Below are 25,431 nucleotides of genomic sequence, written 5' to 3' on the forward strand. Positions count from 1 at the left end.
TTTCTTCTGCAATGCACACTGATAAATGCAACCTCGTTAGTAAGCGAGCATTAGCTATCCACTGTATGCATAAGAAAAATATGCAACCTTAAGTCACAAAGACATGTGCAAAGGTCAGGGAACAGTCATAATTATCATTTGCACAGGTTGGTGGGGGGTAGGAGGGCAAGGCTGACACCAAAAAAGTGAGTGTGTGTGAGTAAGAAACACATCTTTATTAGAGTATTGTGTTCAGGGCCAGTAACAATGACTATATAGGAGTCAGACGTACTGCTCAGATAGTTAACATATCTGTGAGATGGTATGGGCAAGTGATTTTTTTCTTTGTATGCATGTCTGTATGAACACAGTCAAGCTCTTTGCTAGCACTGTGTCCTGGCATCTTGGAAAGGTGTAAGCCATGCATGGTAGACTAGTCAGTTCAGCATTGTCACCCCCGGCCATGAGAATCACCACTGCCAGGAGAGGCACTGCTACTTCTATGGCACTGGCAAGACATTGGAGTGCTACCCGAATGTAAATGATGTCTGCTGGATGAGCTCTCCTCATGAATATGTCCAGGACCATGAATCCATAGCCTACCAAGCCTGGGCATGGATACAGCAATCACTGATGGAGCAGTGGAAGTAGTGCCACTATGGGAGCAAGATCTTGTGCTGTACCATCTGCTAATACCAGAAGCTGTAGTAGCTGCTTAGCTATATGGACGCCCACCCTCCCCCAACAGATGTTCCATCACAGACACTCCTCGATCCAGTGTGTCATTTATCCTGTCCAAGGACTTGGTTACATGATTCAGGGAGTCACACATATCATAATGCATGATGTTTACTTCTTGCACTATCTTTTCTGAATCCCTGATGGAATGTGCCTGCACCTCACTACAACCCTACACATACACCTTGTGGCTTCTAATGACACACTAATATGAGGAAGATGGTGGACGGTAAGACTTCTCTGAGCACCTCTACCAGCCCTGCTGTATGGCACCTCACCCTCACAATGAATAGAGGGGAGACATTACAAGCTGTGAAACTGGAGTAACCACATAACCTTGATCAACTGTGCCACACTTAAGCTGTCCAATATCAGAAGTCTTCATGTCATAGGTATGCGTAAGTATACTGACATTGTCCAAAATATGGGCAGGGGTTGTGGGATCCACAACCTCAATATCAGACTGACCCTCTGCACCCTCAGATGATGTCTCTTCCTCCCCATCATCATCATCATCATCAGTAGTTAGAGTACTCTGACATCAGGCAGAAGGAGCTCCACAATGCCACTCTCAAGATCTTCTATGATAACAAGCAATAAACACCCCAAACAGAGAAAAAGAGACTAAAACCGATCACTTATTTTTCCTATATGAAAGGTTTGTTAAATCTATTAGATGTTAAATTGATATAAATGTTACTCTTATTTAGACCTAAATCTACCTTATATACAGTAATAACAATAACCAAATTGTGCTTACCATGTGCAGGTGGGCTTTCAGTCTGTAATCCAGATGTCCCTATATGTGAGGAAGGGAAAGAAAAGAAGGCTGACAAGTATTACACTGCAAATAAAACAAGAAAAAGAGAGCTACCCCCTTCACATGTACAGATTAAGAAAGATTGCATACAAAAATGTAGTGAACAGTTGAATTCCCCCTGCCCAAACACCCTCCTCTATGTGTCTAGTACTGTGTTGTCTAACACTTATCACTGTCTCTCTCATTCTTTATATATATATATATATATATATATATATATATATATATATATATATACACACACACACACACACACACACACACACACACACACACACACACACACAGCAAACATCTAAGATATGACACTGACACTTGCATTTCGTAAAATGAAAGTTCTGTTTGAGACACTCTGGGTGTGTCTTCCATATCAGCACCAATATCAGGGATTATGTGTGAACCCTCTGTCAAGCTATCTGGATCTCTGACAGTGGACAGGAACACCTCAGTTTCAATTAGTGGTAGTTTGACCACCTCCCATAGCCACCTGTTCCTGCAGAGATTATCATATCCCTTGCCTGATGTCATATCTGGGAGTAACTTCTCCCATGCCTTCTGACAGCAGTGATGTCATCAACCACCTGTTGCCATATCCTGTCTTGGCAGATGGGTCATTTCTACCTCTCCCTAAGAGAAAAGCTCCATACCAGTGTAAGACCTGGATAATTACTTCATTTTCTGCATCAGCATATGGTGGCTTACAGGATACAGATTTCTTCTTGCATGCCATATTCCTGTATGGGATGAAACAGAAAATAGACACATAATTAAGTATATAATATGCAGACAGGATAGCTCTGACCTCAGTCATGTATAAATATATGCATGCATCAGGCACACAAAAATTTAAAAGGTAATGTCCCCTATGACTACATTAGGACAGACCTGCCCCAATAAAATCTTTGAAATGAAATATTAACAACTGACTACAACAGTTCTGTAATGCAGAGGGTGTAACTGTGTAATACATCACAGCATTAACAATAACAATTCACAATGTAGCAGTTGAAATGTAAGACAACTATTATAAGTGCCATTTCTACTGCTATGGAGGACAATCAGGTAGAAATCACAAACTTAACACATTTTTCTTTGTGGTAACACATGTAAAAATGACAGACCTTGCTGCAAAGTTACAATACCTCTCTGAATTGCTGACTAAAACCCAAACTGCCTTCTGAACAACTGAAAACTGGATGCGCCAAAACCACCTCTCTCTCAATGCAAATAAATCAATGATTCTACTATTCCCTCCCATAAAGTCCCTCTCCTACGATAAAAACAACTTCAAAGTCTATAGTCAAACCAACTCACCTATAGAAGTGGTCCCCTCTGCCAAACTACTTGGCATTACTGTAGATGAACACCTCAAGTTTGATATTCATATTCAACAAAATATTAAGAAAACCCACCAAAAGCTAGGTATGCTGTATAGGAATAATCACTTTTTCTCCAACTCTACCAGGCAAACTCTGGCCTCAACTTATCTTCTTCCTTCCTTATTATACAGACCCCCTCTCCTAACCAATCTGTCCTCTCCTATCACCTCTATACTAGAAAACTGCTACAACAAAAATCTCTAAATTTGCCTCTAAATCTAAAAATACCACTCATCACTGCCTAACCCTACAATCCCTGAATTGGCTTGAACTCCCAAACTACCTAGACTATCTCCAACTCACTACTGCATATATAGACTCATATTTCACCCAACAAAATGTCCCGCTCTAACTAACATCCTTCCCCCTTATACACCCAACAGAGCTCTCAGATCTGAAAATCAGAACTTAATTACTATCCATAAACCTAAACGTCCTGCTGGCCAACTTCTCTTATCTTTCTCACTAGGCAAAAAATGGAATTCCCTTCCCTCCACACCAAGAACCATACCAAACTCAGAAAACTTCAAAACCCAACTATTCACACACCTGTCCACTAAATGGAAATGTACCTGCCTTTATCCAACCTAATCAAAGTGAGTTCTCTCTCTGGTTCCCAAGCTCTACAACTCTCATAGTTATCTTCCTATGAGCCTATCTAAACTCTCAATAATTTTTATAGCTTCTCTCTAAGCTCTCAACAACTCCTACAGCTACCCTCACACAGCTCAACCTTGTAAATATTGTAAATAGCATTCTACTGTTGATGTATGTAAAGCGTATTTACATTTTCTTAAAAGGTTTGTATGTAAACTGTTTCCACACCTAACACATATCTGTTTTCCTCAAATGAAACTGTATGATCCCTACCTTCAAGCTTAATGAATTTGTTAACTATGCATGATATTGAATGCATTTATGAGCAACTATTCTACATAATATTATCTTTAATAGTAACTATCAGTTATATCTAAATTGTATAATGCATCTTGGAGCTTTTCTCCCGGGCCTCCACTGAAAATGGGTCAATTCGGCCTAGTGGACTTCCCCGGTAATCAAACTGCAAATTAAATAAATAAATAATACACTCATCTGCAATAACCATGCAAATAATTAAATACGGTCTATGAAATATAGGTCAGGCAGCATTCTGTAGCATACTTTTTGTAATGCAGACATAACTGATTTTCCCGGGCTATGCCAAAAGTAAAGGAATAATGGAAAACCATTATTTGGGGCAGGCATTGCAATTCACCATTTAGTGTTACAATAAAAGCATTATGTAAGAAATAAAAACATAACTTGAAAATAAACTGATATACTAGTAAGCCAACTGTATTTATGTGACTTTCTCTTAAACAAAGTATACTAATCAATATTTAATCCTTAAGGAACTTACACAAGGCAAACATATAATCTCCTTCATATTGTACAGACTATACTGTGTGTCATGATCGTTTATACTGAATGTCCTCAAAATGTTATCCATTTTATATACTATGCAAATTTTACTATAATTTATTTTCACTGCATAATGACATAGCACTCTGTATATTTCTATCACTAAGAAATGCTATTTATATTGGTATGGTTTCTTATTACTGTAAACCTTATCCTGTTGTATAATAATTTTTATTTAGTTGTTTGCTGTAGTAATTTTTAATTTGTTACTGGAGCTTTTCCCTCAGGGCCTCTACTGAAAATGGGCTATTCTGACAAAGTGGACTTTCCCAATCACAAATGCCAATTAATAAATAAACAAAAAAATGTAGAAAGTAGATATGTTTCCAAAGGTCGTATGTATTTAGCAGCATGAAGCTCTCTGGATCGAAACAGTCTGTCCATTATGATATAAGGGCATTAGCTACATGATTACCTTTATATAGTGCACAGTCAGCCCTGTGAGCTGTGTCAGTATGAAAATGAGGTATTAAATCTTTAGCATTCCTTTAGCATTCCTGAATACCACAATATGCACTAAGGTGTAGAGTAGGTAAACATGGTTTAAGCAGTTACACAATTACATACAAATATCCTAGTACTGCAAATATGAGTACTGGAAAGTGTTACCTGCTAATGGCTTGCACATGTCTGTTATTAGTCTGACAGCAGGAACAATCAGGGTTTCACAGTCTCCCCTCTTTAATGTACACATAATGAGGGTGTGTCAGGGAAAAGAGACTTACCAAAAAGATTGAAAGTACATTGACTGAGTTAGGAGAGCAATATTCCTAATATTCAAATGCTGGTTTTTAATAACCACAGTTACTGTTCCTTATTAAGAACTGTATATATTCAAAGGAGTACATTAAGCATTGATACAGATAACTTATGCAATAAAAATGAAATAGAATTGCTCTTGAGAAGGCATAGTTAAGGGAATGAGGCACCATACATGAAGAGATGAATACATCTGCAGTGTTTGCAGCCTTTGATTAACATTGTTTGAGTACATGGTATCCTGACTGTTGATGACATCACAATCATCTAAACATTAAATGTCAAATAACAAAGGTCAACTTTTAGAACTTGTTTCAGTTGTACTTTCAATGTGACTTGATGCAGTGTCACATTTTTAGTGCATCTAAACACTTTTGCTCCTAGCAAATATATGTCTTTGAATGTGGCAGATATAGGAAATACACTTCAGTGATTGTTTTTAATATCCTGTTTTGATAGTTCAACTTCATGCAGGCTCCTGTTGCAAAATAACAAAGTTGATTAATTATTAGAAATGTACATTTAAATTACTTGTTTCAAAAGCTTTTTCCCTTCATCATTTCACACTGTTTTGCCTTGCACTCCATTGGCTTGCAGTGGTCAGTAGTGCTGCAGTTTACTACCTGAGTTAAAAGCTGGCAATTTTTTTTGCACTGCCATCAATAGTGCAATTAAGACTAGCATTCTTGTGCTTTCATCAGTAATCTGGACTGTGGCGATTGGAGAGAGATGGGCGAAGGTTGCCGGCCTGGTCAAATAGAATTTGATATATAATTCTGGCATTTGTAAATAAATGTAAAAATACAGGCATGTTTTCTTGAGTGTAAAGGAATACTGTGAAATGTGGAACTGCAAAATATGTGACAACATTGCACTCTACTGGCCCAGTGAAGCATGTTGTGACCTTTTCATGTTATAATTCGGCTCCAGTGAGTCTGGATTAAGGTTTCATGCCCATTGTTTAAAGGCTAAGGTTTATGACTAGAATTTACATGTAGAAGGTGCTTTATTGCTCTGGTTTCTGCTAGAGTGTATATGTGAAATGCTTTGCATTGTTGTAAGTTTCTGAGCAGGTGTTAGATTGCTAAATAATGCTGTTTTTTTGCCTGGGAAAAGCTAAGTGTCAACATGATGTAATTTGGGAGGGATCCAGCAGACATGTTTGTTAGTAATGTTTAAATACTGTTTCTCACAAGAGACTTGGAGCATTTTGATCTTGATATCCAACTTATCAGCACTCTGCTTTATGCTTACATGTAAGTTTTAGCACTATGATTTCTTGTAGGAATAGTTAAAGGTATTAAAGATTAATTAGGTATTTTTCTTTGAAATCACAACTGTCCTACTGTATTACTTTAAGTTTCTGTGTGATCTCTGAACTTTTAGATATCTCTGTGGTTTAGTAGTTTTGTCTTGTGTTTTAATTATTTATTATTAAATATTTTCAAAACCTTCTATCTGTGGCTGGTTTATGTAGAGATCAATTATGCTTTAGATTACATTATATATTTATAGAGTTTATTATCTAAGCCCTTCCAATAAGCCTAGGCTGAATAGTCATATTACCTTTGGATAATAATATTGCACAGTAATAATTGGACACCCTTTTAAGGGCATTTTAGTAGTAGATATTATTAGCTGGGTGGTGGCAGGGATTACTACCATATGGTCTGGGTAAAGGGGCACAGCTGGAGAATCTGTGCCAGCCATTCCCAGGAGTGTCTGTGAAGTTGTATAAATACTTATCTCAAAGTGTGTGTGTGTGCTGTGTCAGCTACCTGGGAAGGGACACAAAGCGCTGGTTGGACAGTGAGGGTACTGGAGGTTCGAGCTTGCCCAGCTAGGCTGAGACTGGACCCTATAGCTATGCCAGTGGGAAGTCTTATTGGGGACCTGGTGAGCAAGGGAGCAACTAGCCCCAGACTGACTGTGATCTCTGTGTGCACTTATGGGAAATTGTACTTTACTGTGTGTATTAGTTATCCTTTCCTCTTCTCGAAGACAACCTCCCTGGTGATAGTGGTGAGGATTGAGGCTCTTTGATTGCTGGACTAGGGCACGGTTGCCACATGTGGTTTCCAATGGTGGTATCTACTTCACATACTAATTGGCTTGTAGTGGTGTGGATAGAGTGAATTCCTGTAGCTTATGTACAGTGATCTCTAAAAGTGTTTTGTACTCTAAAACAGCCATGCAGTGTATACTCAGAATTCAGATCACAATTGTTTTATTTCTTTTGCTAGCGTAGTGTTAGTCAGGGTGAGCAGGCACCATGTCAGTGGAAGAGTATGGAAAGCTGACAAGGAGCCAGCTAGCGGAGATGTGCCAGGCTAGGGGACTGGTGCATGGAAACCTGACTAAGGCAGACCTGATTGCAGCCTTGGTTACAGCTGCATCCGAAAACAGCAGCCTGGAGGACAATCAGACTGACAGTGGAGATACAATATCCTCAGAGAATGGACAGCTCATCCTTTCTGTAGTGGACTTAAAAATCCAGCTGGAGCTAAAGAGACTTGAGTTGAAGGCCAGGCATATGGAACTAGAAGCAGCCGAGAAAATGAGGAGTCTACAAGCTGAAGAAAATGAACGGCAGAGGAGGCATGAGAGGGAAATGCTGACTCTTCATCAGAGTCATGGAGGTAATGTGGAAGGGAGTAACTGGACCCCAGAAGCACAAAAGTTCAGTAAATTTTGTCCACAGTTTAAAGAAGGGGATAATTTTGATAGCTTCATTCATATATTTGAGCTGGTATGTAAACAGTACGAAGTTGAACAAAGGCTCTGGGTACGGTACCTGACCCCCTTACTCCACGGTAAAGCTGTAACTTCTTTAGCAAAAATTCATGACACTGACTGTTTTGATTATACTGCTGTAAAAAGACACTTGGAATGTTTTAAGCTAACACCTGAAATGTATAGGAAAAAGTTTTGTGAGCATAGATGCAAGGCAGATGAAAATGTATGTGAATATGTTATTGAAGTGAGCACTTATTTTCATAGTTGGGTGAGTGGATGTCAGGTCACCACTTTTGAAGGGCTGGCAGACCTTTTGGTAAGGAAACAAGCCCTTAGCACTCTGCCTGAGGACATGAGGTTCTGGTTAGCTGATAGACAGTGTGCTACTTCAGAGGAGTTGGGGAAGAAGGGAGAGCTATATCTAGCAAGCAGGGCAGCCCTGCACAGGAAAGGGAGCCTCAGTACTGCTCATGGGACTAAAGGAACCCATAGTGGGCAGCACAGACTGCCCCAACAGAATCCACCAGTAGCAGGGAAATCGACTAGTCCAGGTATATGTCCAGGAGATAGGGTTAAATGTTTTGAATGCAACCAGTGGGGCCATGTGGCATACAGGTGTCCATGGAGGCAAGGTGGGGAACAAAAGGTGAAAGAGCCAGTAAGTGGGAAAGACAAAATGCCAATAGTAAGTTGTCTTGAGACAACAGGGGTATGGAACTACTATCCTGCAGATGTCCTGAGAGGGAAGGATTTGGATGAGGCAGTACCATGTACTTATGCAGTTAAAAGCAGTCAGGCTAGGAGACAAGCATGTGAGTCTGGTAGCCTAGGGGAGACCCAGACAGACTGCATACTTGCAGCAAGGACTGCTGAGGTGGTTACTTCAGGGAGTGAGCTATGCTGTAGCAGTGAGACTGAATGTGAGCCACAGCTGTTTGCAGGTACTGATGTTCCCTTGGACAGGGTAACTGCAAAGGTAGAGGTGAGTAGTAGCACCCAGGCTGACAGTGAGGCACCGCTGTCAGAGGATGCCAGACTTCCTGTGGAAGGGGAGCTGGGAAGGGTTACAAGGAGAGAGCTGAGACAGGCTCAGCTCTCAGACCCTGCATTGCAAGGCCAGAGGCAAGCAGCCAGGGAGGCACCTGATTCTCAAGGGAAGGGAGAATCTGTATACTGGAACAAAGGGTTACTGTGCAGAGAGTGGACCCCTGAGGGAGGGCTAGAAGGTGAGAGAGTACAACAGTTGATAGTGCATAGAGCTTACCATCTGGCGCTTCTAGCCATACTCCACGATATTCCCTTTGCATGTCATATGGGCATAAAACATACAAAGAGGTGTATTATGCAAAACTTCTATTGGCCTGGATTTTCCAGAGATGTAACAGGGTACTGCAGGACCTGTGAACAGTGCCAAAAGTTAGGCAAGGCAGGAGACAAAGTGAGAGCTCCTTTGATGCCTTTGCCTGTGATTAAGGAGCCATTTCAGGGAATAGCTATGAATATTGTGGGTCCTCTAAGTACCCCAAGTTCCACAAGGAAAAAGTATATCCTAGTGATTGTAGATTATGCTACACGATACCCTGAGGCAGTGGCTTTGTCCTCCATTGAGGCAGAAAAGGTGGCAAATGCTTTGCCAGAGAATTTCAGCAGGTTAGGTTTCCCGAAGGAAATACTGTCTGACAGAGGTGCCAATTTTATGTCAGACCTGCTGGCTTGTCTGTGGAAGTCCTGTGGGGTGAAGCACATGAAGACCATTCCCTACCATCCCCAGACTAATGGTCTTGTTGAGAGGTTAAACTCTACAATCAAGTCTATGCTACAGGCATTTGCAGATCAGTTTAAGAGGGAGTGGGACAAATATTTGCCCCATCTGTTGTTTGCTTACAGACAGTTTCCCCAGGAATCCACAGGTTTTTCACCCTTTGAGTTGCTGTATGGGCATAGGGTGAGGGGACCTCTAGATTTAATTCAAGATGAGTGGGAAGATGAGTGTGAGTCTCACACGGAGTCTGTTGTGGCACATGTCCTGAACCACAGGACAAGGCTCAGGGAACTCATGGGCCTGGCCCAGGAGAACCTGGCAGAAGCCCAACAACAGAAAAAGGTGTGGTATGACAGGAATGCTCAAGCTAGAGAGAATTCTGTAGGGCAGCAGGTGATGGTTCTCATTCCTGTCAGACACAACAAGTTGCAGGCAGCTTGGGAGGGACCCTACAAGGTGTTAAGAAAGGTAAGTGATGTTAACTACATGGTGGAAGTGCTAGGCAGATGGCAGGGGCACAATTTGTACCATGTTAACATGATGAAACCATACCATGATAGGAAGGCCCTTGTGCTGAGCAGTTGCAGTGGATTGCAGGAGGAGTCTGAGAGAGAACTTGTGACTGATCTTCTCAGTGAAGCTTGGGCTGACACCTTGGTGGAAAGGGTAACAATGTCCCAGCAGCTATCTCCTACCCAAGTTCAAGAAATCTGAGCAGTGTTGCAGGAGTTTGGGGGCATGTTCACCAGGAAACAGGAGAGCACCCACCTGGTGCAGCACCAGGTAGATACAGGACCTCAAAGGCCTATCAGGCAGGCCACTTACAGGGTGTCTGAGAGAGTCAAAAAGACTCTGAGGGAGGAGGTACAGGAGATGTTGGAACTAGGGGAGATTCAAGAGTCCAACAGTTCCTGGGTCTCACCAGTGGTATTGGTGCCAAAGAAGGATGGCAGCAACATGTTCTGTGTGGATTACAGGAAATTAAATATTCACAGAGTCATATGCTTACCCCATGCCTAGGGCAGATGAGGCCCTAGAGCAGCTGGGTGGGGCTAAGTATCTTACAGCCATTGATCTTACCAATGATTACTGGCAGGTGCTCTTGACTCCTAGTGCTAGAGAGAAGTCAGCCTTTGTGACTCCTTTTGCCTTGTATGAGATCACAAATATGCCCTTTGGGATGAAGAATGCTGCAGCAACTTTCCAGAGGCTGGTGGATAATATCCTAGCAGGAGGGTTTGCCTTTGTTTACATGGATGATATTGCTATCTACAGCCATTCCTGGCAAGAGCACATTCAGCATGTCACGGAGGTGCTGGGCAGACTACAGAGGGAAGGGTTGACCATTAAGCTGAGCAAATGTCAGGTGGGTATGGCAGAGGTCTCCTACCTAGGACATAGAGTGGGGAGTGGTAAGATAAGGCCAGAACCTGCCAAAGTGGAAGCCATTCAGGAATGGCCTGCACCTGTTACCAAAAAGCAGGTGAGGGCGTGCTTGGGGACAGCAGGGTACTACAGAATTTTCGTTCCCAATTATGGTACCATAGCTGCTCCCCTCACAGACCTGACAAGGAAGAACAGGCCAGATAAGGTAGTGTGGACCCCAGCATGTGAGCAGGCATTTCAGAAGCTTAAGAAAGCTTTGGGAGGACCCCCTGTGTTAGCCAGTCCAGACTATAGCAAAGAATTTGTTGTGTAGGTGGATGCTTCAAACTATGGGGTGGGGGCTGTACTTAGCCAGATTTCTTCAGAGGGAGAAGAGCACCCAGTGGTTTATCTCAGTCATAGGCTCCAACCCAGGGAGGAATGCTATGCAGCAGTAGAAAAGGAATGTCTAGCCATAGTGTGGGCACTACAAAAACTTCAGCCTTATGTGTATGGAAGAAAATTCACTGTGATGACAGATCACAACCCTCCAACCCAGGGAGGAATGCTATACAGCAGTAGAAAAGGAATGTCTAGCCATAGTGTGGGCACTACAAAAACTTCAGCCTTATGTGTATGGAAGAAAATTCACTGTGATGACAGATCACAACCCTCTAACATGGTTAATCAGAGCCAGTCAGCAAAATGCCAAGTTGCTAAGATGGAGCCTGAGGTTGCAAGCATATGATATGTCAGTGCAGCACCGCAGTGGGAGTAGCAATGCCAATGCAGATGGGTTTTCAAGACAAGGAATGGGGTGAGGTACACCCAGATAGACCTGACACTCTCAAGCGATGTTTCTCAAGGGGCACTTGAAAAAACGTGCTTGAGTTTCCCAGAGGGGAAGAGATGTGACGATTGGGGAGAGATGGATGAAGGCTGCCAGCCTAGTCAAATATAAATTGATATATAATTCTGGCATTTATAAATAAATGTAAAAATACAGGCATGTTTTCTTGAGTGTAAAAGAATAGTGTGAAATGTGGAGCTGCAAAATATGTGACAACATTGCACTCTACTGGCCCAGTAAAGCATGCTGTGACCCTTTCATGTTAGAAGTCAGCTCCAGTGAGTCTGGATGAAGGTTTCATGTCCATTGTTTTAAGGCTAAAGTTTATGACCAGAATTTACATATGGAAGGTGCTTTATTGATCTGGTTTCTGCTAGAGTGTATATATGAAATGCCTTGTATTGTAAGTTTCTGAGCAGGTGTTGGATTGATAAATAATGCATTTTTTTGCCTGGGAAAACCTAAGTGTCAACATGATGTAATTTGGGAGGGACCCAGTAGACATGTTTGTTAGTAATGTTTAAATACTATTTCTCACAAGAGACTTGGAGCATTTTGATCTTGATATCCAACTTATCAGCACTCTGCCTTATGCTCACATGTAAGTTTTAGCACTACTTCTTGTAGGAATAGTTAAAGCTAGTAAAGATTAATTAGGTATTTTTCTTTGAAATCAGACCTGTCCTACTGTATTATTATAAGTTTCTGTGTGATCTCTGAACTCTTAGATATCTCAGTGGTGTAGTAGTTTTGTCTTGTGTTTTAATTATTTATTATGAAATATTTTAAAACCTTCTACCTGTGGCTGGTTTATGTAGAGATAAATTATGCTTTAGAGTACATTATATATTTATAGAGTTTACTGTCTAAGCCCTTCCAATAAGCCTAGACTGAATAGTAACATTACCATTGGATAATAATAGTGCACAGTAATAATTGGGCACCCTTTTAAGGGCCTTTTAGTAGCTGATATTATTAGCTGGGCAGTTGCAGGGATTCCTACCATATGGTCTGGGTAAAGGGGTACAGCTGGAGAATATGTATCAGCCTTTCCCAGGAGTGTCTGTGAAGTTGAATAAATACTTATCTCAGAGTGTGTATGTGTGTCGTGTCAGCTACTTGGGCAGGGACATATATCACTGGTTGGACAGAGAGGATACTGGAGGTTTTAGTTTGCCCAGCTAGGCTGAGACTTGGACCCTATAGCTGTGCCAGTGGGGAGTCTTATTGGGGACCTGGTGAGCAAGAGAGCAACCAGCCCCAGACTGACTGTGATCTCTGTGTGCACTTAAGGGAAATTGTACTTTACTGTGTGTATTAGTTATCCGTTCCTCTTCTCGAAGAAGACCTCCCTGGTGTTAGTGGTGAGGATTGAGGCTCCTTGATTTCTGGGCCAGGGCACTGCCGTCACATGGACATTACTGAGTAAAGAAATGAAAGCTGTCACATGCACATAGCATTATGTGTAAATGTATTGAGCTTAGAGAAACAGTACAGATGATGCAGGGTTCAAAACCAGTTCTCAGATCATTTTACTAAGGGAGATCATAATAAATCTGGATACTCATTTTGGTGTATGAATGTGTTGATGTGGGAAACTCAAGTAAGGTCAGTATTAACAAAAACTGATAGACAAGTCACTTGAAATGATGTCAATATTAATTGTGTGTGCTGTTCGAAAAATGAAAGCATTTCTACTGTCCCTTGTAACCTTCTCCATTCACATGGTATTAGCTTAAGTCTTGATATTATGAGGCATACATGATAGCATTGATGCAGCAAGGACATGTGAGAAGGTTGAATGTATCAGTGTAATCCAGTAGTATCTGTGCTCATTGCTACACATATGCTGTGATTCATCTCATGTTCCTTCAAATTATCCCAAAAAAGTTTAGTGAATGCTTCTGATAAATACTGCTTTTTACATTTGCCCTCTCCTTTGGTAGCATGAAATTCACTTTTTTAGCTTAAGAAAAACAGTAAAAAAATGTTGCTTTGGCTTCATTATGTAACACATACCAGCCTGGCAGCATTATGCAGCTATCTCCACTCTGGTTAAATAGCGTAGCTAGGGCAGGGTAAAAGGGGCAATCACCTTAGGTACTGTCTTGCTGAGGGTGCACTTCACAAAAGTAAAACTAAATATATATATATATATATATATATATATATATATATATATATATATATATATATATATAAGTGTGTGTGTGTGTGTGTGTGTGTGTATTTTTTTAATTAAATATTTTTCTTTTCCATTTAAGGGAACAGCAATGTATATGTGCTAAATGGATGTCTGAGACTCTCCTGTGAGCCTCCTGCTCCACCATATCTCATCTTGCTTAGGCACTGCCCCCAAAAGACCTGTGACTGGCTGAGCATGTACAGGGGTAGTGCTACTGCAAGAAAATGGCAGTCTGTTTACTTAAATCTTTGGCACCCACAGCAAGTTGAGGGATAACATGTTTTAGGTTTCAACATCACTCGCTGTGGGTATATTTGGTGTGTGGGGATAAATAAAATCTCTGAGGTAAGTAGGGTAAGTGTTTTCTTCTGGTGCTTGTGCATACTTGCACAAACTACTGAAGGGATCATTGGGGAAATGTTTCAATTTTGTGCTTCTGCATACTGGAACATATTACTGAAGGGGTCATGGGGGAATGTTTCATTTTGGAGTCAGTAACATACTTGTGTAAACATGAACAAACTACCGAAGGGGTCATTACTGGGGGGAATGTGTCATTTTCAAGCCTTTGACATGTTTGTGCATGCATGGCTAGACTTCTGAAGGGGTCATTATTTGAAGGAAATGTGTTTCATTTGGTGCTTGTGAGTACATCCTTGGCCAGACTCCTGAATGGGTCATTAGTTGAATAAATATGTTTCATTTTAATGCCATTTGAGTGCTTGCATGGATTTAAACAGTCTACTGAAGGGGTTGCTTGGGGAAATGTTTCTTTTAGATGCTTGTGGATACTTGGATAGACTGCTGAAGGTTTCACTTGTGGAAATGTTTCATTTTGGTGATTGTGCATAGATGGACAGACTACTGAATGGGTCACAAGGAAAACCATTTAATTTTGGTGTCATTTAATTGCTTGTGTATAAATGGACAGACAGACTACTAAAGGGTTTGCTTGGAGAAATACTTCATCTTGATGCTTGTGCATACTTGGACATTGTATTAAAGGGGTCACTTGGGAAAATGTTTCATTTTGGAGTCAGTCAAATGCTTGCACAGACATAAACAAACTACTGAAGGGATGCAGGATATTTCCAGAAAGAAAGCAACAATGCAACCTGCATTATTTGATAGGAAGCAGTGCAGCAAAGCCAAGTATAATTTTAATGTACATTATTATTGATTTTAAAACAAGGATATAGTAAGTCCTTCCACTATGACTCATGGAAGGTTAAACCCCTTGATGACCAGAGTCACTGAAATTTCAATGTTTATATGAGGGAGCAGGCTCCTCTGCCTCCCCATGTGGGTGTGACCCACCCACACCCTTCAAATTTATACTACTAGACTCTTCTTGGTCATTGAAAAAAGGTAGCATATGCCTCTGTCTCTCATGAAAGCAGTGTCAGTGCCATATCTTTCAATGTTTTAGCACAAGAAACCTACAAAAAGCCTAAAATAATGGAGTCAAAGGCTCCAAAATAGGGACAGGTTTTAAACATTGCTTAGTTGTTAGAATACCAGGGTTTGTATTTGTGTGCATTTTCTGAAGGAAATGAAAGCTGAAACACAGATGTATGTTATTATTTAATGAGTTCAGTCCTCACTGATATGCCAGAAAACCTCAAGTTTTATAAGGTGAAAATCTGGACATTTGAGAGGCATGGTCAGGGGCCATGTTGTTTAATACTCTGAAATTCTGTTTGCTGCCTAGATGAACTAAGAAGAAAAATCAATCAAATGTGGCTTTGTCCAATCAAAAATGAGGCCTCACTGTACTCTGTTTTCTTAGCAGGCTTCTTGAAGTCTCCATTAGAGTACCTTGAAATAATCATAACTGTAAATTTGCAGAATAACAAATTGTGCTGTCCAAAGTATTATACTATATGTCTGTTCCAAAACTGGTGTAAAGCTTTAGAAACCTTTCTTCGTTTGGTGTTTAAGCCATTGAAGAATATCATCAAATAGGACAGGTATATATAAAGCAGCATACAAATAGTTATTGGACTTGATATTTAGTATTATTGCTGGGTTTTTAAAAAATGTGTTTTTATAATTAAAATGATGCTAACTTTACCTTTGACATTTTGTTTATTGAGGACTAACATGCAAATATATACATATATGTATACACACACACACACACACACACACACACACACACACACACACACACACATATGTATTTATATACATCTATCATGGTTTGTTTTGTGCTATAACAAAAGGATTATATGTGCACGCATGTGTCCTTGTGGGCCATTTTAAGCCTAGCCATATTTCTCATTCCAAAGGTGGAATGAAACCCTGTATTTTATGCATATGAGGAAAAACCCTTTGACCTACATTGTCAGGAGCAACTTAATCCAAGAGGCTATTCTTTTTTTTCAGTTTTTGTTTTTATTCTGTTGCTTACATGCTTACACTTTGCATTTATCCTTATCTGTTATGTTTGGAGGTCATTTTTAAACTGAAATAAGTCACTCGGAAGTACAGACTATTCTGTCTAGTACAGAACACCCCTGTTGCTAAACAGTAAATACACTCAGTGTAAGTGTCTGGTATCTTAATATTATGCTACTGTGGTATGCTGTGAGCAGACAGTAAACCACACACTGATGTGTAGATGACCCATTGTTCCCTGAGCTAATAGTAACTTACAGGGAGTTATCAATATGATGTAAACTTCAGTTACAAATAGTGTAATGCACAACTAAACTTTTTTGTGCAGTATGCATACATATATGAAATCTATTGAGGGGTCAGGATATATATTTTAGCGATTTTTATTTATTAACTGGGAAAGTCTGACCTGGAATGAAGCCAATTTTCGGCAGAGGCCTGGGGAGAAACACTCCAGACACATGTCTTTGTGATGTGGGAGGAAACTGGAGAACCCGGAAGAAACCCACATGAACACAGGGAGGACATGCAGACTCCACATAGAGAGCACCCCAGCTGAGAATCAAACTGAAGAACTTCTTATTGTGAGGTAACAATGCTACCACTGCACCACTGTGCCATCTTGTGTCTATGAGCTAGTCATGGTCAATTTATATTTTTCTGTGTTGCAGTCCTTCTTTACTAAGCTATTGATAATATTTTTGTTATGCTGCTGTTGGCATTTGGACTGTACCCACAAAGAGATGTGGATTATGCTGAATTCTGTCATATTTTTAATATCAGTGTGATTTCTTTAAATTGCTAAAACTGTGCTGTGTTTGGTTATGCATCACATGACAATTAAATGATAAACTCTGAAAATCCATTACATTTTCAATAAAACTTCCTGTTTGGACATGCTTTTCAGCCTCTTGATCTCTTATGTTTTTGTGAGAAGTTGTTGCGAGGGCATTTTTCCCACCCCACTTAAAAAAAATGGTGTGTGTGTGTTGGGGGGGGGGTACAAAATGAGGGTCTCAGTCTTTGCTCCAAGTGACCTATCTACTCCTCTTCTGTGGATGATACTCAGTGAAGAAAATGCACCTGTCAGGCAAATTTCTCTGTGGCACAAAGTGTAACTGCAGTGAGATTATAGAAAAAGAATAGCTGACATGTTTCAAATCCATTTAGCTAATACTATTATAGAGGGTGGTCTGAATACATATTTAATCACATTTTGTGATACCATTGTGTTAGGTAAAAGCAACTCTTGCAATTGTTGCTAACAACACGTGAACTTGTCCACTTTCACATTATTTGTCTTTAACTACAAGTCTGATAATGTGTTCCACAAAATACATTTCTAAAGCTTGACTAAGATAGGAGAAGGATGAACATGCCACTTGAATGCACTTCTTGCTGTGGTCATTACTGTATATACCCATTGACTGCATTTAATTTACATTCAGCTTTTTTCTCCATAATGTATTTTTTCTAATGCCTTTTCATTTGTTCTCTGGTCGGCAGCTCCACAAATATGGTTCACTGCCTAAAGAAAAAAGTGACACATTTAGTTTACGCTGCCTTATGTCAAGCAAATATGCCTGATATTAGTGCACAGCCCAAAGCACCATGAATAGCAAGTACTGCAGAGAATGCACCTGACAGATGTCCAAATCTGTGGCACAAGGTGCAAATGAAGTTAACTGAGTGAAATAAGGCATATGTTGTATTGTTTGGATCTTGTTTAGAAGAAAACTTGCAATTATTCACAGTTTTGTTTTTCATTATAATTTGCATTTGGTCTCCTCTAGGCAGAATGCATGGTTGGGGTATCGTGGTAACTGTCACCAACTCTTTCGATTCAGTGCCACACTCCTGCCTTCTTCAACACTCATGCCTGACTGTGACAGATCTTCTCTCACACAATCCATCCACCTCTTTGCTGGACATCCTCACTTCCTCTTACCTTCTTCTTGTCTGTCCCAAATCTTCCTCACCAGATTGTCTTCTGCTTTTCTACACATGTCCAAACCACTGTAATCTGTTCTCTTTGATCTTTTCTGCAATTGGAGCTACCTTGGCTTCTGCTCTTATGTCCTCATTTCTTTGTCTGTCCCACAGTGTACATCCTATCACCCTTCTCAGGTGCTTCATTTCCATCACCTCAAGCTTCTTCAACTGTTCTGCCTTTACTGCCCTGGCTTCTGTACCATACAGTAGTACTGGTCACACCACTGTCTTGTACACATTACTTTTTAGCTTCTTTGGCATTCTTCTGTCATAGACTACACCAGACACACTGTGCCAGTTGGCTGCAGCCCCTCTGATTCTAGCTTTGACCTCTTCATTCAGACTTCCATTCTCCTGAACCACCCCTCTCAGATACTTGCAGGTGTTTACCTGTTTCACTATCTTCCCTTCTATCTCTATTCTCAGCTTCTTCAGATTTCCCCAATTTGCTGTCATTACCGCTGTCTTATTTGTGCTTAGTTTCATCCCATGTGATCCAGTTTTGCATTCCATTCTCCTATCCTTTGCTGAAGTTCTAGCTCAGTCTGCCTGTAATGCCACATTGTCTACATACAGCAACTTTGTTGATCTGCCCCCTCTGACCTATTTGCTAATGTAGTCCATCACCAGTATGAACAGCAGTGGGCTCAGAGCTAAACCCTGATGTGCACCCACTCCCACTGGCTTAACACTCTTCATACTTGAGTCAACGGGTCCTTGTACATAGACTGCACTAATTCTAACAATGTTTCTGGGACTTCAAACCACCACAGTACTACCCAGATCAGCTTTCTTGGGACCTTGTCATATGCTTTCCCAAGTCTAGGAATGCCCAGTTGTATTGTCTCCTCATCTCAAGCTTCTTCTCAAGTATCTGCATATCCGATATTATCAATCACCCTCTCCAGAACTTTCATGCAATATAACAGGAGTTTGATGTCTCTGTACTGCCTACAGTTGTGGATGTCCCCTTTGTTCTTGTACACTGGTACAAGTATGCTTATTCTCCAGTCATCTGGGATACACCTTTCTCTCCACACTGCTATGAGTACCCTCAGGAGCCATTTGTCCCCTACCTCACTCAGCATCTTTATCATATCTGCTGTGACCTCATCTGAGCCTGCTACTTTCCCTGACTTCATTTTCCTTAGTGCTGTTCTTACTTTTTCTAGGGTGGGCTTCTCTTCCTCTCTCATCATAGGCTGTTTCTGGGGTAGTACAGCTTCTGTGGGGTTTTCTTCAGAAGCTGCTGTAAATACTCCTTCCATCTGCCTTTGATGCCTTGTGGACTGGTGTGCATGTTGTTGCTGGCATCCCTTATGAAGGGTGTCTGACTATCTGCTTTATCTTTCTGTCTTTGCCTTGCAACCTGATATTGTTTCTTTGTGCCACTTATTGAGTCATTTTCCAGAAGTTGGTAGAATGCCTCCGATGCCCTATTCTTTGCTGTTGCAATGTTTTTCTTAGCTTCTTTGTTAGCCAACCAGTAATCCTTACTAGCCTGGTCAGTTTTTTTTCTATCTCCCACTTCTTCCTGCACTCCTTCTTTCTTTTGATGACTTCCTGGACTTCTATATTCCACTACCAGTTTTCCTTATGTACTTTATTTCCATACCTGGCTTGGCCACATATCTGTTCTGTAGTTCTAACAAATGCTGTTTTAGACGCTGCCATTCTTGTTCAACTCCACCTATTTCCTCCTCTTTTTGGGGTGCTAGAGCCCTGAGTAATTCCTTGAACTGTTGTACTTTCTCTCCAGTCAACGTCCAGGTGTTCAGCCTGGTCTCTGTTGACTTTAAAGCCTTCTCTGACCACTGCTTGCAGCTGATTGTGGCAACTAGTGGTTTATGCTATGACTGTTTCACTGGGGATGACTTTGCAATCATGGATTCTACCCCAGTGACTTTTCCTTACTAGGAAATATATGTTGGCTACTCTTGTATGTGATCTTGTGACTGTCTCTCTTTCTGAACCATGTGTTGGTTACTATCAAGCCGTTTGCCAAACAGAAGTCTAGGATGGCTTTTCCATCTTTATTCCTGTTGTCCCACCCATCTGGACCTAGGCAGTCATCATATCCTGTTCTGTCTGTCCCAATATGTACATTGAAGTCACCCATTATCAACACCAGTTCATGTTGGCCTGCTTTATCTAGTAGGTCCTGCAACTGCTGTCTGAATGCACTCACATGACAATGATGATATTTAATATAAAATTCACTTGCTTATGTATGATGGGCACAATTATTTCTTATAATCATTATGTTTCATCACATATAATAACTATGCGTTTAGGACTGTTATGTCTTATGAAGTATGTACTTAACATACCCCAACCTGTATTACCCAGCTCATTCAACTGCACCCATCTGAAATACATTTACAAACAGAAATACTTTTACATAGAAATGCATTCCCAGGACTAATTAAAGTCACACACACACACATACAGAGCCCTTGGAAGTATATCTCCATTCATTCTAAAATTAGTATTTCTCTATTTCCCATGCTTAAAAGGTAGTTCTCCTGTAGCAATGTCAATTAATAAGCTTAGGTTCAGTTTTTGCATACTTTTTCCTATGGGCTCAATTCTCAGTTGGTACAACAAAATGTTAGCATTGTGTAGCACCCAACATCACAATATGTCACAATTCATCCTCTTTCTCCTTCCTAACAATGCAAAGATTAAAAGCCACATCTTTAAGCATTCCATTGCTGACCGCTGGAACCTGTGTCAGTAAGCTGAGCATCACACAAGGCAAAGTTCAATACCATGTTTCAAACCTTTACTGCTGTGTGATGTAAATAATGCCAATGTGTTTGCCAAGGAACCCATCTGCTTTCAAGTGTGCACATGCAGCAGGCAAGGCTGTGCAACTTTGAGCATGATCAGTTACCTGTGACATCTGAACTGGGTGCCAGTTCAGACATATTTTGTTAGCAGGACTTTTGCAAACATGAGTGTTGAGGGAAAGAATGGGCTAAATTTAGATTACAAATGTGGTATGTTGAGGAGTGCAGGACATTTGTTGCTTTCCACATCAAGTACTACAGCTGTAGGCAGTTGTAGAGGGATTAAACCAGGTTTGAGTATAAGGCTGTGGCTTGAAATAGTTTAGCCAAGGCTGTCTTCAGTCCAACTGGCCTTCCTTGCACTAGGCAATGATGTCATCACCACTATAGTGACCATAAGAGCCGTAAGAGGGACTGCCTAAGACAATGGGAAGCTGAACTAAGGACTGTGAGCAGCCCCGCGGTTCTGCAAGTATACTGACCCTTAACCTATCTATGATTTGGCATTAATGATTTAGCCAGCCAACTTGGGTACTCTGTATGGTTTCATATATATGTCTTTTCTTTTTGTATTGTACAGCTGCACAGAAAATAGTTGCAAACCATGAGGCATACCAGGAGAGATTAACTCACCTCAGAGAGACATGGTGGTAGGTGTGACTCAGGTCCAAATTCAAGACAGAAAGTGTTTTTCATTCCCTCAATCTCTAGCATCTTGAGCAGGCATACCTCAACCTTGAATCAAGCAAGTGTACCTCCTCCAATCACTTTTGCTGCTTGCATTAGGTAATGAGAACACCAGATTAAATGCACAGGAGGGGGTGCAATACCCAGAATCAGCAATTACTTATTTATTATTGGTAATTATTTATAAAATATTAACAACAATAAAATGTCAGGAACAATTCAGTTATGGCAATTACAATTATTACATTTGAATGCATATATCCTTGCCATCATAGGGAAATAAAAGCTGTTCTTTGTTATATTATAGCAGTGAGTTTTATTTATTTTATGAGACATTAATACCTTACCATCACATATGGATGTGACAAAGGTGTACAATAGTAAATTATCATAATTATGTATTGCCAAAGTCTACTGAAAAAAATAAATTAATATAACAAGCCATGTATCTTAATTATCTCTTTCATTTTGACCCCCCCCCAAGATGAGCTCTCTTTTTATTTATTTATTTTGTTTGGTGTTTTATAATTTATTAACATTCTGCTGTTTGCATACCTTGCTGCTAAAAAAATAAATTGCCAACAGCACAGGGAGGTAGACCAAACACTGCAGCTTGGCAAGCCTTACCTCCAATGTTGTCAGCATAGACAGTCAGCACTTCAGGTTCAGTACCTGTCATTGTTGCCCCTGGCAGAAGCTGACAGTGCTGGTGGAGGATATCATGGAAAGCGGTATCACTGCATGCAATAGAAGGGCTGAAAAAGTCCTGCATCAGATTATAAAGACAATGCCACATCTAGAACTTACCCAGAAAGCTGCTACAGGAGACAATGATGACAGTTCTGAGGTGGAGGACTAGATTATCACTGTTCTCAAGCTGGGTGTGGGTGCATCTGCAATGTCCCGTGCCTACCCCAATCATGGTGTCCTCCAACCTTTTTGTCTCCATCACCATCCCTGCCTGTCTTGTATGTCCTATATATCTGCAAATGCTCCTAACCTATCTTACCTACCTGACCCTCTCATTCCTAAGTACCTTTCCTAACATTCTTCTCTCTCTCCAAAAAAAAAAAATACAAAATGGGTACCTGTCTCACAAAAAAGTCTATACCTCTCCACTTCATCTATGTATCATCTTGACACACTTGATTTGGTCCAATTGGCCATACACAATTATTTCATTATTGTCTTCCATCACTGGTGCGGTGACTATCCTAAGTCATGAAACTGTGTGTACAACTGTACATTTATGGTGTGTTAAAGTGTTAGCTATGGTTGTCTCCCACGAATGTCCTGCACATTCCTGTATTCTTTTCCCGGTGTCCTACCTTCTGCTTGCCAACCCCATTTTACCACTGTCCTAGCCACCCCTTTTCACACATTTAACGTAGTCAAAAAATAGATTCATCTACAACATACATGGTCAGAAATGGCCCTTGGAAAACCCTTCACTTTATGTCCTCAGCATTTGCGCAGAGGTTGGTATAGTACAACAATGCCAAGTGATGTTGAGCAATGTTAAAATTCTTGTTGAAAAGCTGATGATTTCAGTGTAACACACAGTAATTGGGTTACTTTCAAGCAAATGTGCTTAAATAAGTTGTGCTATGGGAATACAGAATAAAAGTAAACTAGACAATACTGTTAAACAGTTAATGTAACAGTTCTTAGGCTGCTGGATGTAATAAAGAATGAGTTCTTATGTGGTGTATTGAAATAATAATCTTGTTTATAGACTGTTTTTGCATAGTGTCATGGATTTACAGCTGTAGGTCAATTTATTATATCATGACATCTCATATTCCTATCATATTTAACTTCAAACATCTGTATTTCTCTCCATTATAACGTTTCAGTAATATGACATTTGCATAGTGCAGTAGGACATAATTTGCATTGTATTGTACAGAGAATGACATAATACTGATGATTAAATAAGTAAGACTAAAACGCCCTACAGATGTTCCTACATGTCCCACACAACATATCGTGTTGTTATTCCTCTCTTCTCTCTATGTTAACCACTCCTGCTTCAGTAAGTTGTCAATGTTCTTCAATTGTGCTGTTTAAATGATGTGAAGCAGTAATTTATTTGTGGCATTATGACATGATGCTCACATGTATAGAAATATTTATGATTTCATTGAAGGGTTCTAATCCAGCCATTAGCTAACTGTTACTGACAGGTTTCAGTACACTATTTTATGAGCATCTTCTGGTTGCGTATTGTTATGAGCAAAAATTATCCTTCTTCTGTCACAAGCTACTTTTTCCCTGCCTCCATCTCACCTTCTCAATGTATCTTCTCCCTTCTGCGTTATTCTGTCATGCTTCATGCCACTGTGCTTAACTATGTTTATTCAGTTTAATGTACTTTAAAAAAGTTGGAGATTTGTATGCACAAATTACAGTGGTCAATAGGGTAATGAAGATGAATAAATGCATTCATGTTTGCTGAAATCTGTTGTCAAATGTGAACTATCAGAAGTATACTTCCTATGTGATGTGCTTAGAAAATACTCAGGTATATTTTTTTTTCTTGCAATGCTCTAAAGGTTTGAATCCAGATGGATAAAACAATGTTTCAGGGTGTTTTGTCTTCCTCCTGTAAATGTAGGTTACACTGTACCTTAGCACATCATTATTTTGCTGCTTCGTTAATGTATCTGCTCCTCATTGTGAAGCTTGTCTTATAGTAGCCTTTGTGAGAAAGTCAAAACACAGCAACATAGAATACTGTTAATCCCCATTCTAAGTTCAACACTTCAAGATATGTTTACATGGGATCACTATGAAATATCAAAATTCCACAATCCTGAGACTCAAAATCCTGAGGACCAGAATCTCAAGATTGTGGAATCTCTAACATTAAAAAAAAAAAAAGTAAAACATCCAACAAACTATTCTAACCTGTATGCAGCTCCTCTGCACCCCCACACCCCCTGCAACTTAAATTACCAACTCCGAGATTGCACTACAGTGGAGTGAATGGCAAAGTTCCTGTTCCACACTGTACTGCAATTCCCATTCACTACTTTCAAGATTCCGCAATCTTGAGATTCTGGTCCTCGGTATTTAGAGTCTCGGGATTGTGGAATTTCAATATTTCATAGTGATCCCATTTACACATGTGCTATTATTTGGCCATGAGCAGTGCAATTCAGCTTGGCAGTGTTGCACTCAAAGTAACATAAAAAAAAGAAAACCAAACAATTATTGTTTTATGTTGCACATTTGTATATCTGTATTAATTTTGTCAACAGATTATCTTAATTTCAAAATGATGGTCATTTAATGTATGTCTGCTCTACAATGTTTACACTTCGAACTGTGTTACAAGTTTGGCTAACCTATTCTCATATAATCCATCACTGTTATTCTGCAATTGCCTATGCATGACTTTTATGTTTATCTTGTCAATTGACATAGTGCAAGTATGAAACAATACAAGTGTGTAATCATGGTGGCATGAAGTGGCAGGAAGGTTTGATAATCCACTGATTTACAACAGTGAATTTCTATGATA

This window comes from Protopterus annectens, chromosome 5.part0 (genome assembly GCF_019279795.1).
Source record: "Protopterus annectens isolate FY-2018-M chromosome 5.part0, PAN1.0, whole genome shotgun sequence".
NCBI lineage: Eukaryota > Metazoa > Chordata > Ceratodontiformes > Protopteridae > Protopterus > Protopterus annectens.